This window comes from Triticum aestivum, chromosome 1B (assembly GCF_018294505.1).
Source record: "Triticum aestivum cultivar Chinese Spring chromosome 1B, IWGSC CS RefSeq v2.1, whole genome shotgun sequence".
NCBI classification, from domain to species: domain Eukaryota; kingdom Viridiplantae; phylum Streptophyta; class Magnoliopsida; order Poales; family Poaceae; genus Triticum; species Triticum aestivum.
The window spans coordinates 347,815,467-347,831,939 of NC_057795.1; positions in this window are offsets into that span (position 1 = coordinate 347,815,467).

The window sequence follows — 16,473 nt, forward strand, 5'->3', positions numbered from 1 at the left end:
CCAAGGCACCCCAATTAAATATTCAAGGAGAGTCAAGCGTCTAAGCTTGGGGATGCCCCATAAGGCATCCCCTCTTTCTTCAACAAGTATCGGCATGTTTTCGGATTCGTTTCATTCATGTGATATGTGCAAATCTTGGAGCGTCTTTTGCATTTAGTTTTCGCTTTTCTTTTATGCACCATGCTGGTATGGGATAGTCTATGGTTGATTTATAGAATGCTCTTTGCACTTCACTTAAATCTTCTGAGTATGGCTTTATAGAATGCTTCATGTGCTTCACTTATATAATTTGAAGTTTGGATTGCATGTTTCTCTTCACAAAGAAAACCGCCATTTGTAGAATGCTCTTTTGCTTCACTTATATTTGTTAGAGCATGGGCATATCTTTTGTAGAAAGAATTAAACTCTCTTGCTTCACTTATATCCATTTAGAGAGATGACAGGAATTGGTCATTCACATGGTTAGTCATAAAATCCTGCATAAAACTTGTAGATCACTGAATATGATATGTTTGATTCCTTGCAATAGTTTTGCAATATAGAGATGATAATATCTGAGAGGTTCTAGTAGATGGTTGTGTTTATTAAGGATATTGGTGTTAAGGTTTGTGATTCCCAAAGCATGCACGTATGGTCTCCTAACTATGTAACCAAATTGGCGGGCATTGTATTTTGATTGTTTATCTTTGCGTGAAGGTCGGGGGGCGCGCGATGGTTAACTCCTACCAACTTCCCCCCTAGGAGCATGCGTAGTAGTAATTTGCTTCGAGGGCTAATAAACTTTTGCAATAAGTATATGAGTTCTTTATGACTAATGTGAGTCCATTGATTATACGCACTCTCACCCTTCCATCATTGCTAGCCTCTTCGGTACCGTGCATTACCCTTTCTCACCTTGAGAGTTGGTGCAAACTTCGCCGGTGCATCCAAACCCCGTGATACGATACGCTCTATCACACATAAGCCTCCTTATATCTTCCTCAAAACAGCCACCATACCTACCTATTATGGCATTTCCATAGCCATTCCGAGATATATTGCCATGCAACTTCTATCATCATCATATACATGACTTGAGCATTCATTGTCGTATTGCTTTGCATGATCGTAAGATAGCCAGCATGATGTTTTCATGGCTTGTCCATTTTTTGATATCTTTGCTATGCTAGATCATTGCACATCCCGGCACATCGCCGGAGGCATTCATATAGAGTCATATCTTTGTTCTAGATATCGAGTTGTAATAATGAGTTGTAAGTAAATAAAAGTGTGATGATCATTATTATTAGAGCATTGCCCCCATGAGGAAAGGATGATGGAGACTATGATTCCCCCACAAGTCGGGATGAGTCTCCGGACTTTATGAAAGATAAAAGAGGCCAAAGAAGCCCAAATAAAAAAAAGAGGCCAAAGAAGCCCACCAGAAAAAGAATAAAAAAAGAGAAAAAGAGAGCAGGGGCAATGTTACTATCCTTTTACCACACTTGTGCTTCAGAGTAGCACCATGTTCTTCATATAGAAAGTCTCTTGAGTTATCACTTTTATATACTAGTGGGAATTTTCATTATAGAACTTGGCTTGTATATTCCTACGATGGGCTTCCTCAAATGCCCTAGGTCTTCGTGAGCAAGCAAGTTGGATGCACACCCACTTAGTTTTAGTTTGAGCTTTCATACACTTATAGCTCTAGTGCATCCGTTGCATGGCAATCCCTACTCCTCGCATTGACATCAATTGATGGCATCTCCATAGCCCATTGATTAACCGCGTCGATGTGAGACTTTCTCCCTTTTTGTCTTCTCCACATAAACCTCCACCATCATATTCTATTCCACCTATAGTGCTATATTCATGGCTTGCGCTCATGTATTGCGTGAGGGTTGAAAAAGCTGAAGCGCGTTAAAAAGTATGAACCAATTGCTTGGCTGACACCGGGATGGGCATGAGGGGTACCTTGTGTTAAGAAAAGGGAGCATAAAAGACAATATGATTTTGTAGGGATAACATTCTGAAGCATTGATATTTTGAAAGACATGATTGTTTTTTGGGATGCCGGAATTATTATTGTTTTTATGTCAAATGATAGACTATTGCCTTGAATCACTCGTGTCTTAATATTCATGCCATGATTAGATTATATGTTCAAGATTATGCTAGGTAGCATTCCACATCAAAAATTATCTTTTTATCATTTACCTACTCGAGGACGAGCAGGAATTAAGCTTGGGGATGCTGATACATCTCCGTCATATCTATAATTTTTGATTGTTCCATGCCAATATTCTACAACTTTCATATACTTTTGGCAACTTTTTATATTATTTTTGGGACTAACATATTGATCTAGTGCCCAGTGCCAGTTCTGTTTGCATGTTTTATGTTTCACAGAAAACCCATATCAAACGGAGTCCAAACGGGATAAAAACAGATGGATAATATTTTTGGAATATTTGTGATATTTGGGAAGAATAATCAACGTGAGATGGTGCCTGAGGGGGCCACGAGGCAGGGGGCGCTCCCCTGACCCTCGTGGCACCCCGTAAGGCAGTTGCTGCTCTTCTTTTGCCGCAAGAAAGCTAATTTTCAAAAAATACATGGTGAAGGTTTCAATCCAATCGGAGTTACGGATCTCCGGATATATAAGAGATGGTGAAGGGCAGAATCAGAGAACGCAGAAACAGAGAGAGGCAGAGAGATAGATCCAATCTCGGAGGGGCTCTCGCCCCTCCCACACCATGGAGACCATGGACCAGAGGGGAAACCCTTCTCCCATCTAGGGAGAAGGTCAAGGAAGAATAAGAAGAAGGGGGGCTCTCTCTCCCTCGCTTCCGGTGGCGCTGGAACGCCGCCGGGGCCATCATCATCACCGCAATCTACACCAACACCTCCACCATCTCACCAACATCTCCATCACCTTCCCCCCATCTATATTATGTGGTCCACTCTCCCGCAACCCGCTGTACCCTCTACTTGAACATGGTGCTTTATGCTTCATATTATTATCCAATGATGTGTTGCCATCCTATGATGTCTGAGTAGATTTTCGTTGTCCTTGCGGTAATTGGTGAATTGCTATGATTGGTTTAATTTGCTTGTGGTTATGTTGATGTCCTATGATGCTCTTCGTGTCGCGCAAGCGTGAGGGATTCCCGCTGTAGAGTGTTTCAATATGTTCATGGTTTGCTTATTGTTTGCATTGCGTGAGTGACTGAAACACAAACACGGATAAGTGGGTCATGGCGTATGGGATTAAAGAGGACTTGATACTTTAATGCTATGGTTGGGTTTTACCTTAATGATTGTTAGTAGTTGCAGATGCTTGCTAGTGTTCCAATCATAAGTGCATATGATCCAAGAAGAGAAAGTATGTTAGCTTTGCCTCTCCCACATAAAACTTGCTATCGGTCTAGTAAAGTAGTCAATTGCTTAGGGACAATTTCGCAACTCCTACCACCACTTTTCCACACTTGCTTTACTAACTTTATTGCTTCTTTATCTAAACAGCCCCTAGTTTATATTTACGTGCTCTTTATTATCTTGCAAACCTATCCTATCACACCTGCAAAGTACTTCTACTTTCATACTTTTTTTAGGTAAAGCGAACATTAAGCATGCGTAGAGTTGTATCGGTGGTCGAAAGAACTTGAGGGAATATTGGTTCTACCTTTAGCTCCTCGTTGGGTTCGACACTCTTACTTTTTGAAACAGGCTACAATTGATCCCCTATACTTGTGGGTTATCATGGGGTGCTCCCCATCTCGCGTGAGTGGTTGGAGAGGGAGAGGTGGATGCAGGTGTTGGTCAGGGACACGCCGGCGAGGCTGGAGGGCCTAGGTGGCCGCGTGGATGACAGCAGGCGGCGACTGGGGTGGTCGGGTTCGGTGGATTTGAGGAGGGGAGATGGGAGAGAGGGAAGAGCGAGGGGCGAGTGAGTTGGGAAGGTGAGGTGGCAGAGGAGTCCGAGGCGCCGGAGGGATGCCCCTATCCTCTCTCCCCAATGGGGACGGCGAGGTGGCCTGGCAAGAACAGCGCATGGGCGCTCGGTCGCCCCACTGTAGTGGTGGGGGACGACCAGGGAGGTCGCTGGGCTAGGCCAGTTGGGCCTATCCCTGTGGCCTGAGACCCAGGGGCAGGTGGGGTTTCCCCTTTTACTTTCATTCTTTATTGTTTTTTCTTTTAATTAGCTCCGTTTTGTTTTTATTTTCAAAAGCAAAATAATTTTATAAATATAAAACTTGCACCTTAATTAGTATTATAAACTAGGCCACTGCCACAAAATCTTTGGCATTTATTTAATATAGTTTGGAATTTTTATAATTTAAAAAGCAATTAAAATATTGTTTTGGCATCTATTTAATTGTTTTAGGGCATTTAAATATTTTATTAAATGTTGGATTCACTATGACAATTATCTAGGGATTATTTGCAACACTTTGAACATTTTTTATTTTATGTTTGTAAATTTCTTAATTTCAATATGATTTCAGAGTGGAATTTGAAATGAGATATGGATCAAAGATGATTAAGATTAGTTAACCAAGATAGCTTAGCTTAATGATGATGATTACTATAGCTCATTACATATGGGTGTTGCAACTAAGTTCCATAAGAGCTTAGTGGTTCCTGTCTATGCAACCACATCAACCTTGTGCACATTTTTGCAAAGCTTACCGACATCTAGTGCCTCCTTTCCAATGCATTATTTGGGGCTGCCTCTCTCCATTTGGAGCCTCAAAAAAGTGGATCTTCAATACCTTGTGGATAAGGTCGGTGGAAAGCTAGTCACTTGGGAGGGCCCACCACTCAGTGACTGGAGCTGCCCAGTAAGCACAGTTGACTGGGTCAACCCAGTCAACTCGGCCAAGGGACCCACCAGCAATGACCTAGGTGGGCCCTAGTGGTAGGCCACGTCAGCGGGCAGCTGGCGTCTCGCCGGCGGCGACCAAAAACACGGTGGAAGCCACATGCCTTGTCGGAAAACGCATACAGGCGCCTGTTTGGCATGCTGTTGGGCTCGTCCGAATGAGCAGAGCGAGCCGCGTCATTCTGGGGCGGTAGCACAACCGGAGGCGGCCTATATTGATGTTGGTGACTAGCTAGGCGGACGACCGAAGCACACGGTGGACATGCCGATGCTAGGGAGCACGACGAGCAGCGCTAGGGCCAGCGTTGGCCCTCCTGGAGGCATGCAAAGCATGACGCGAGACTCGGTTGAGCTCAACGGCGTCAGTAGCAACGGCGAGGAGCACAGAGATGGAGGAGAGCTTCGGTCGTTGTGGCTAGCTAGACTACGGGCGCGAAAACGAAGCGCGAAGAGGGGGGGAAAGCCAGAGCTCACTGGGCCCTACATGTGTGAAAAAACAGCTCGGGAGAGGCTCGGTGGAGCGAAACGAGGCGGCGGAGCAACGGCGTCCCTTGGAGGAAGACGATGCCAATCAGGCGCTGGGGTGCTCCCTAGCTCGCGTGCGTGGTCGGAGAGGGAGAGGCGGACGCAGGCAGTGGTCGGGGACACGCCGACACAGCTGGAGGGGCTCGGTGGCCACGTGGATGACGGCGAGCGGCGACCGGGGCGGTCGGGTGCGGCGGATCTAAGGAGGGGAGAGGGTCGAGAGGGAAGAGCGAGGGGTGGGGGCGAGTGAGTGGGGGAGGTGCGGCGGATCTGAGGATGGGAGAGGGGCGAGAGGGAAGAGCGAGCGGACGAGTGAGTGGGGGAGTGATAACCTACGAGTATAGGGGATCGCAACAGTTTTCGAGGGTAGAGTATTCAACCCAAATTTATTGATTCGGCACAAGGGGAGCCAAAGAATATTCACAAGTCTTAGCATTTGAGTTGTCAATTTAACCACACCTGGAAGACTTAATATCTACAACACAGTTTTTAGTAGCAAAGTAGTATGGAAGTAACGATAACAGTGGTAACAGTAGCAATAGCAATTTTGTAGTGATTGTAACAGCAGCACAACGAAAGTAACTTAGCAAAGATCAGTATGTGAAAAGCTCGTAGGCATTGGATCAGTGATGGATAATTATGTTGGATAATATTCATCATGTAGCAGTTATAACCTAGGGCGACATAAAACTAGCTCCAATTCATTAATGTAATGTAGGCATGTATTCCGTATATAGTCATTCGTGCTTATGTAAAAGAACTTGCATGACATCCTTTGTCCTACCCTCTCATGGCAGTGGGGTCCGTAAGGAAACTAAGATGGACGTGATGCCTATATAATGATCATTGCCTGGATATCATCATGATTATTTTAAGTTCTATCAATTGCCCAACAGTAATTGTTTTCCCACCGTTTGCTATTTTTCTCGAGAGAAGCCACTAGTGAAACCTATGGCCCCCGGGTCTCTTTTCATCATATTTGCCCTTGCGATCTATTTTCCTTTGCATTTATTTTCAGATCTATTAAACTAAAAATACAAAAATACCTTGCTGCAATTTATTTGTTCCGCGATCTATTTATCCTATCTACCACTTTTACCTTATGTTATTTGCCTATCTTGAGGCGCCGTACCCGAAAGGGATTGACAACCCCTTTAACACGTAGGGTTGCGAGTATTTGTTATTTGTGTGTAGGTGTTGTTTACGTGGTGTGAGGAGGTTATCCTACTGGTTCGATAACCTTGGTCTCATGACTGAGGGAAATACCTACCATCGCTATACTACATCATCCCTTCCTCTTTGGGGAAATACCGACGTAGTTCTATCAGACATCAAAAGGAATTTCAGGCGCCGTTGCCGAGGAGGATCAAGTCTAGATAGTCCCCCGTCAACTAGGAATTTCTGGCGCTGTTACCGGGGAGGATCTTCAACACCATCCAGGTTCCTAATCACAAATCTCATCTCCTTGCAACTTACATTATTTGCCATTTGCCTCTCATTTTCCTCTGCCCCACTTCACAAAAATTTGCCGTTTTATTCACCCTTTTTCTGTTCGTCTTTTCATTTGCCCTTTATGTCTTACTTGGCTTGTTTTCTTGATTGCTTGGCATAATTGTGTGTTTATTGAAAATCAAGAACCAAAAAGTTTATGGATCCTCATCCACTTGCTAATCTTTTTAAGAGATCCAATTATGATGAACCAATTGCTAGTGAGTTGTGTGCACTAGCTTATTTTATGAGGTTTTGTTTGAAATTCATGAATTTAAAACTTGTGATGAAGTGTTGAAAGAAGAAAATTATTAAGTGATTCACGATAGCTCCTTGAATGAAAAGCATGATTGAAATGATGTTATTATAAAATCTATTATTGTCAATTGTGTTAATGATATGCAAAACCCTAAGCTTGGGGATGCTAATTTTACTATGTCTACTACTTGTTGCAATGATCATGATTGGGGTGATTCTTGTTATGATCTTGAAAATTTATTTAAGCCCCATGATGAATATGAGATTGAAAACAATGTTTGTAATAATATTAAAAGTGGGTTTGGAGTGGTCATGACTTTAGTTAATGTTAATCCCACTATTTTGGAAGAGTGTCAACTTTGCATGCATCTGGATCATGTTGAGAATATGTTATGTGATAGCTATTTTTTTGAATTTGCTTATGATCCTACATGTAATTATTACGAGAGAGGAAAAATATGGTTGCAGAAATTTTCATGTTACTAAATTACCTCTCTTCATGTCGAGATTGCTATCGTCTCTTTCTTTTTCCTTGCATATGCTAGTTTTTGCTTACCTTGATAATTTGTTTGCTTATAAAATGCCTATGCATAGGAAGTTTGTTAGACTTAGATATGTTTGTCACGTGTTTTATGATGCTTTCTTTGTGCTTCAATTCTTCTCTTTTATGTGAGCATCATCGAGATCTCAATGCCTAGCTAAAAGGTTTTAAAGAAAAGCGCTTGTTGGGAGACAACCCAATATTTTTCCTTGCTGTTTTGCAATAAAAAATGATTTAGCCTATGGTTAGATGTGTTTTTGTGGTTTGAATTAGTGTTTGTGCCAAGCAAGGCCTTTGGGATGATTTGGGTAAAAGTTGATTTGATCTTGCTGAAAAACAGAAACTTTTGCGTTCACAAGATTATTTTTCATTTTTAACAGAAGTGTTTTTTAGTTTATTCTTTTTGAAGAAGATTAATAAACAAATTGCTAACGTCAACCTAATTTTTTAGAATGGGACAATTGCATTTTTACCCCTAGTTGGTTCCTACCCACGGGTTTTGCCCTTACTTTTCAAGCTTGCTCAGTTTTGCCCTTACTTTTTCCATCAAGGTCCCTCGAATGCCCTTTGACCGTTTGACCAAAACTTTGAAAATTCATAACTAATTCATACGAACTCAGAAAAATGCAAATAAGATATCAAAATGTTTAGATAAACATTACCTTTATGGGCATATCATTTGCATTCAGGACAAAAGCATCGTTTAAACTACCCGAGGTAATTAATATTATTAACATTATTAAAAATAAATAGGTATAAACAATACTTGTTCATGAATAAAAACTACATGCAAATGTAGGTGATGTTTTCTGAACATCCTGATAACTTAATTGCATTTTTCTAAGTTTGTATCAACTTGTTATGAATGTTCTAATGACTTTGACCATTATTTGGAAACTTCATAACAAGTTGATACAAACTCAGGAAAATGCAAATAAGGTATCAGGATGTTCAGAAAACATCACCTACATTTGCATATAATTTTTATTCACGAAAAAAATATATTGTTTATACCTATTTATTTTTAATAAAGTTAATAACATTAATTACCTCGGGTAGTTTAAATGATGTTTTTGTCCTTAATCCAAATGATATGCTCACAAAGGTAATGTTTATCTGAACATTTTGATATCTTATTTGCATTTTTGTGAGTTCATATGAATTAGTTATGAATTTTCAAAGTTTTGGTCAAACGGTCAAAGGGCATTCGAGGGACCCCGATGGAAAAAGTAAGGGCAAAACTGAGCAAGCTCGAAAAGTAAGGGTAAAACCCGTGGGTAGGTACCAACTAGGGGTAAAATGCAATTGTCCCTTTCAGAATTTTTGGAGTTACAAAAGTATTCAAAATGGTCAGATTGCTACAGACTGTGCTGTTTTTGACAGATTCTGTTTTCTTTGCGTTGTGTGCTTGTTTTGATGATTCTATGGTTTTCTTTGATGAGTTTTTGCCATAGAAAAGTTGGAATACAGTAGATATAATGCAATAACAAAATATGAATAGGTTTTCAACGGTACTTATAGTAGTGGTTTGCTTTCTTATACTAACGGATCTCACGAAGGTTTTCTTGAGTTTTGTGTGATTGAAGTTTTCAAGTTTTGGGTGATCTTACGATGGAGGAAGGAATAAGGATTAGCAAAAGGCTAAGCTTGGGGATGCCCAAGGCACCCCAAGGTAATATTCAAAGAATTAGCAAGCAACTACGCTTGGGGATGCCCCCGAGTGGCATCCCCGCTTTCTTCTAACAACCATCAGTATTTTACTCGAAGCTATATTTTTGTTCATCACATATTATGAGTTTTGCTTGGAGAGTCTTGTATGATATGAGTCTTTGCTTGTTTTGCTTTGTGTTTTAAGTCTTGAATCCTTGCTGGACACACCTTTTTGAGAGAGCCAAAAATTATGCCATGCTTGCTCCTATGCTTCACTTAAATTTTTAGAGCCATGGATTTGCTCTAGTACTTCACTCGTATCTTTTTGAGCACGGTGTGCTTTGTGATTTTTGAAGAAATGATCTCATGCTTCACTTAGATTTATTTGGGAGTTAGTAATTTTTTTAGAAATTCTCTCTTGCTTCACTTAGATTATTTTGAGAGAAAGAAATATTATGCTCATGTTCTTCACGTATATTTGTTTGAGCTTATCAAAAGCAACATATGAAAATAGTCTCAAAGTGATAGACATCCAAGGAGGATATAATAAAAACTTTCATGAAGATCATTGGACAAAATAAACTTGATTCTTAGTAATGGTTTTGAGATATGACGATATGATATGTGAGTCATGTTGATGAGTAATTGTGGTTTAGTAAGAATATTGATATTAAGCTTTGTGATTCCCTATGAAAGCACGAAAGTCAATAATTATGCAATGAAATTTATATCCTACTTGTGGTGCATTATTTGGTGTTACTTATGCTTAATGTTTGGGTATGAGATTTATTGCTTTTTGGTTGGTCGCTTCTTAATCTTTTTGCTAGCCTTCATTTTGCACTAAGTATGATCACTACTTGTGCATCCAAAACCCTTTAAACCAGTTTTGCCATATGAGACCACTATATCAACCTATATGCGGTATTTCCATGCCATTCTAAGCAAATTTGCATGTGCCATCTTTAATTTTCAAAATAAATTTCTCCTTTGTGTGCTCTACCGCTCGCGAGGCGGTGAGGGGTGGCCAATATTTTCCATGCTAGATTTGTTATTCTCACGATGAGTGTTTATTCACTTGTCATTGCACGAAAGTACGGCAAAGGTATTAGGGATGCCTAGTCCCAAAATGAAAAATGAATTTACTTTATGTTGTCAAATAATAAATTCCTTGGAAAGAGTTGGTATGGAGGGCACCCGTGGATATGGTTAGCCATGGAAAGTGAAAGTAATGATGGAAAAAGGAATAAACTTTATTTTCTGTTTGGGAACCGCCTATGCTGTATCTAGCATGGAAAGTGTTGGGAGCTCCAAGTCGTTTTCGTTGGTGGGAAAAGTATGCCTCTCAAAATGTTTTTATCTCTCAATTTAAGCTTTGAGCTCCGGCACCTCTACAAATCCCTACTTCTCTCCACGAAGGGCCTTTCTTTTACTTATGCAATTTTTATTTTGAATTTGAGTCTCCATCTTCTCTTATAAAGCACCAACTATGGGGCACTATGATCGTATTTGAGCATTGGGTGTAGTTAATATTCGAGTTTGTTTCATGAATGGATCAATAATTGAGCATAATGGGCTAGGGATAACTTGCTTTAGTGTTGATATTTTGAAAGACATGGTTATTTGTTGGTATGCTTGAGTATTAAAGTCTTCATGTCAAAACTAGACTATTGCTTTGAATCATATAAAAGTCCAAATGTCCATGCTATAAGGAAAAGAAATGTGATGAACATGTTAGGCAGCATTCCACATAAAAAATTCTGTTTTTATCATTTACCTACTCGAGGACGAGCAGGAATTAAGCTTGGGGATGCTGATATGTCTCCAATGTATCTATAATTTTTTATTGTTTCCATGCTGTTATATTATCATTCTTGGATGTTTTACAATCATTTTATAGTCATTTTATATCATTTTTTGGTACTAACCTATTGACATATAGTGCCCAGTGCCAGTTGCTGTTTTCTGCATGTTTTTTACATTGCAGGAAATCAATACCAAACGGAGTCCAAATGCAGCGAAACTTTCTGTGGATATTTTTTGGGCCAGAAGACATCTAGTGTGCCAGTAACGCGTCTGAGGGGAGCTCGAGCGAGCACAACCCACTAGGGCGCGCCTGGGGGCCCAGGCGTGCCCCGGTGGGTTGTGCCCTCCTCGTTAGCCTCCCGCACCGCCTCTTTCATCTTTAAATACCCCAATATTCCAGAAACCCCTGGGGAGTCGACGAAAATCAATTCCAGCCACCGCAGAGGTCAGAAACACAAGATCCAGTCTAGACACCATCTCGGAGGGGTTCATCATGTCCATTGGTGTCTCTCCGATGACGTGTGAGTAGTTCTTTGTAGACCTACGGGTCCGTAGTTAGTAGCTAGATGGCTTCCTCTCTCTCTCTATTGATTATCAATACAATGGTCTCTTGGAGATCCATATGATGTAAGTCTTTTTGCGGTGTGTTTGTTGGGATCCGATGAACTTTGAGTTTATGATCAGATCTATGTTTTTATCCATGAAAGTTGTTTGAGTCTTCTTTGATCTCTTATATGCATGATTGATTATAGCCTCGTATTTCTTCTCTGATATTTGGGTTTTGTTTGGCCAACTTTATCTATTTATCTTGCAATGGGAAGAGGTGCTTTGTGATGGGTTCGATCTTACGGTGCTTGATCCCAGTGACAGAAAGGGAAACGACACGTATGTATCATTGCTATTAAGGATAACAAGATGGGGTCTATTTATACATAAATAGATCTTGTCTACATCATGTCATCGTTCTTATTGCATTACTCCACTTTTGCATGAACTTAATACACTAGATGCATGCTAGAATAGTGGTCGATGTGTGGAGTAATAGTAGTAGATGCAGGCAGGAGTCGGTCTACTAATCTTGGACGTGATGCCTATATAATGATCATTGCCTGGATATCGTCATGATTATTTGAAGTTCTATCAACTCCCCAACAGTAATTGTTTTCCCACCGTTTGCTATTTTTCTTGAGAGAAGCCACTAGTGAAACCTACGGCCCCCGGGTCTCTTTCATCATATTTGCCCTTGCGATCTATTTTCCTTTGCATTTTTTCAGATCTATTAAACCAAAAATACAAAAATACCTTGCTGCAATTTATTTATTCCAATATCTATTTATCCTATCTACCACTTTTACCTCGCGTTATTTGCCTATCTTGAGGCACTGTACCCGAAAGGGATTGACAAACCCCTTTAACACGTCGGGTTGCGAGTATTTGTTATTTGTGTGCAGGTGTTGTTTATGTGGTGTGAGGAGGTTCTCCTACCGGTCCGATAATCTTGGTCTCATCACTAAGGGAAATACCTACCGTCACGATACTGCATCATCCCTTCCTCTTTGGGAAATACCGACATAGTTCTAGCATACTGATACGTCCCCAACGTATCTATAAATTTTTGATTGTTCCATGCTATTATATTACCTCTTTTGGATGTTATGGGCTTTTATTTTACACATTTATTTCATTTTTGGGACTAACCTACTAACCGGAGGCCCAGCCCATATTGCTGTTTTTTTGCCTATTTCAGTATTTCGAAGAAAAGGAATATCAAACGGAGTCCAAACGGAATGAAACCTTCAGGAGCGTTATTTTTGGAACAAATCTGATCCGGAGAGCTTGGAGTGCAAGTCAAGAAGCCTCCAAGGGCCCCACGAGATAGGAGGGCGCCCCCCCCTGTAGGGCGCCCCCTGTCTCGTGGGCCCCTCGGGCGGCCACCGATGTACTTTTTCCTCCTATATATACCTACGTACCCAGAAAACATCCAGGAGCACCACGAAACACAATTTCCACCGCCGTAAACTTCTGTATCCGCGAGATCCCATCTTGCAGCCCTTGCCGGCACTCTACCAGAGGGGGAAGCAACCACGGAGAGCCTCTACATCAACATCCTTGCCCCTCCGATGAGTTGTGAGTAGTTTACCACAGACCTACGGGTCCATAGTTATTAGCTAGATGGCTTCTTCTCTCTTTTTGGATCTCAATACAATGTTTGTCAGGACCCCGACTCGATGTCACATCGATCTAGCCGGTAACACCTCATATCACTTTGCGGCCTCACGCACGGTATCCCCACGGGTGTCGCCTTACCTTTGCCCGGGACCGTTTGCGCCTTTTGGCTCACGTATATGATAGTGTCGCTAGCATCCATATGATAAGGAGCCCGGGCTGACATGACTAGTCGTAAACCCAAAGTGGCACAGACTTACAGGGACAGGCATCCATGACCCAGCTTCGAACGTGTCGGTCATCAGCGAGTGGGTCCGGGCTGTAGCACTGGGCTAGCAGGACTCCGGTAAACCGGGCTGTAGCGGGCTAACAGGACTCCGGTACTCAAAGCGTGACATTTCCCCGAAGGGACAGACACAGGAACGAAGAAGGACACATGCCGGCCAGCCTAAGTGTTCCAGAGCAGTAGCAAGCTACCATGGCTCAGCGGTAACACTAGGAGACATTTCCCGGTAAGAGAGGCTACTAAAGATAAACAACTAGATGGTCAGATCCCACACATACCAAGCATTTCAATCATACACACAATATGCTCGATATGTGCAAATACAACGAAGCATCACAACATGACTCTATGACACAAGTACTTTATTTAAGGCTCAGGGAGCCATACATAACATACACAAGGATACGGGTCTCACGACCCAACATTCAAGTCATACAGTCATACAAACCAGCAGCGGAAGTAACTTGTCTGAGTACAGACAACTAGTAAAATAAAAGAGGCTTGGAAAGCCTAGCTATACTACGTGGTCCATCACAAGCTCAGGGTCACCACCTGGGTCTTTAGCCTACTCGTTGATGTCAACGTCTACATAGAACCCATCAGAAGGGGTTGCAGCGTCTTCTGTAAAATGTAGATTATAGCAACATGAGTACAAAGGTACTCAGCAAGACTTACATCAGATCCTACATACATGCATAGTATCAAGAGGGGTTGGTGGAGTTATTGCAGCAAGCCAGCTTTGACTCTTGGCTAGACTATCCTACGATACTCCAACTTGAAATGGTTTTGCGCACACGAGTCCACTACTCACCACTTCAATACACTACCGAGGATCCACCTCCGTCTTCCTACGAAATGATTTGGAGTTACAGAATAAAAGTTATGAATTTTTGAAGTTTAAATAATATTCTGGAATTTCCTGATTTAAATTAAATCCAGAAATTATAATTATTGCGCCAGCATGACGTCAGCATGACGTCAGTGGTCAACTGCGGCTGGCTGAAGTCAAACCTGACGTGTGGGGCCCACACGTCAGTGACAGGGGGGGTTAAACAGGGTTAAATTAATCCTAATTAGGGATTAGTGGCGCTGGGGCCCACTGTCAGTGTCAGGGGGGGGGGTTGACTAACGGTAATTAGTACTAACTAACCACCTGTCCGACAGGGCCCACGCGTCAGTGACCCTGGGGGGTCAAACCTCAGGTCGGACAGGTCAAACCCGCCGGCGGTTAGTCGCCGGCGAGGTCCGCGGCGTGCAGGGGCCTCGGGTTTCCTCTGTGGTGCTCCAAACGGCGTGCGGCTAGGTGCGTTGGATAGCTAGCTCGACGGCGCGTCGGACGGTGGCCGTGGCTGGCCCTGGGGTGGCCGGAGTCGACGGCGGCGAGCTCGGCTGCGGCTGCCGGAGTTCGGGTGCGGTCGAAATCGACGTTGCAGGGGGTTTGGGGAGGCGTTAGTGCGTGCTGCGTGCTCCTGGTGAGGTGGGGAGCACGATAGTGCGCTCGGTTGGGTGCTACGGTGACCGTGGCCACGACGGCGACATCGCCGGCGGCGTGGAGCTCTCGGCCAAGATGGGGCTAGGGCCTGGAGGTCGAAAGAGACCAGGGGAGAAGGGGGAAACGATCCGGGGGCTCACCGCGGAGCTGCAGGGATGGTTAGCGGGCTCGGGGACGCGCTGGAGACGACGAATTCGACGGCGACGATGGTCGGAGCCCGAAGAGGGGAACGGCGACGTGGCGGCGATGCAGGGCTTCTGGAGGACCGTGGAGCGGTGGGGAGGAAGAGGGGGTCGTGGCGGAGCTTCTGAGCTAGTCGGGAGAGCGAGGGGTGGCCGGAGACGGCTGCTGTGGCGAACGGCGGTGACGGTCGTGTTCGGCCGTGTGAGAGAGAGAGCGAGGGGAGGAGGGGAGAGCCGGGGGAGAGTGAGAGAGAGCAGGGGGAGAGGCGTGGCGTCGTCCAGGGGCATCGAGGCGAGGAGGGGAGGGCAGGCAGGCAGGGAGAGAGGTGGCGTGGCGCGGTGGCGCGCGCGCGCGCCGGCCACACTCCCCTCCCTCTGTCGGGACGAAGACGACAGAGGAGGGAGACGGGCTGGGCCGCCTGCTGGCTGGGCCGGCCAGCTGGCTGGGCTGCACAGGGAGGAGCCCAGGTAAGCTTCTCCCTTTTATTTTTTTCTGTTTTCTAATTTCTGACATTTGTTTTGATTTAAATAATATATTAAATCATTTATTTAACTTATGCCAATTTTTGCAGGGGCTAGATATATTATTCCAGAGCTCCTTTATAAATGGCATAATATTTGGACATATATTAATATATATAATAATATATTTCCAATGCAAATATTTATGCATTAATTCCAAATGCCCAAAATAAATGTCCATGAGCCACTAAAAATATTGGTTTGATTTTTATCTCTGTCCAATATTTTCAGAGAGCAACATGAGCATTTTCTTGGACCTTTTGGAGAAATTTTTATTTGGGTCATTTTCAAAATGATTCTGAGGGTTTCACAGATCCCCATTTCAAGTTTCTGATGAAAGAGTAAACATGATGCAACACTCTAATGCATGACTAGCTAGGGTGTGACAACTCACCCCCACTCAAAAGAATCTCGTCCCGAGATTTGGGTTCCTCCGGGAAGAAGGCGGGATACTCGAGTCGAAGACGATCCTCCCTTTCCCAGGTTGCTTCATCCTCAGAATGGTGCGACCATTGAACTTTGAGAAACTTGATATTATGACGTCGCGTGGTACGTTCGGCTTGATCGAGGATACGAATGGGGTACTCTCGATATGTAAGATTATCTTGGAGATCAAGCGTTTCGTGGTCCACTCCACGGATAGGATCCGAGAAGCAACGCCTGAGTTGAGAAACGTGGAAGACATCGTGAACTCTG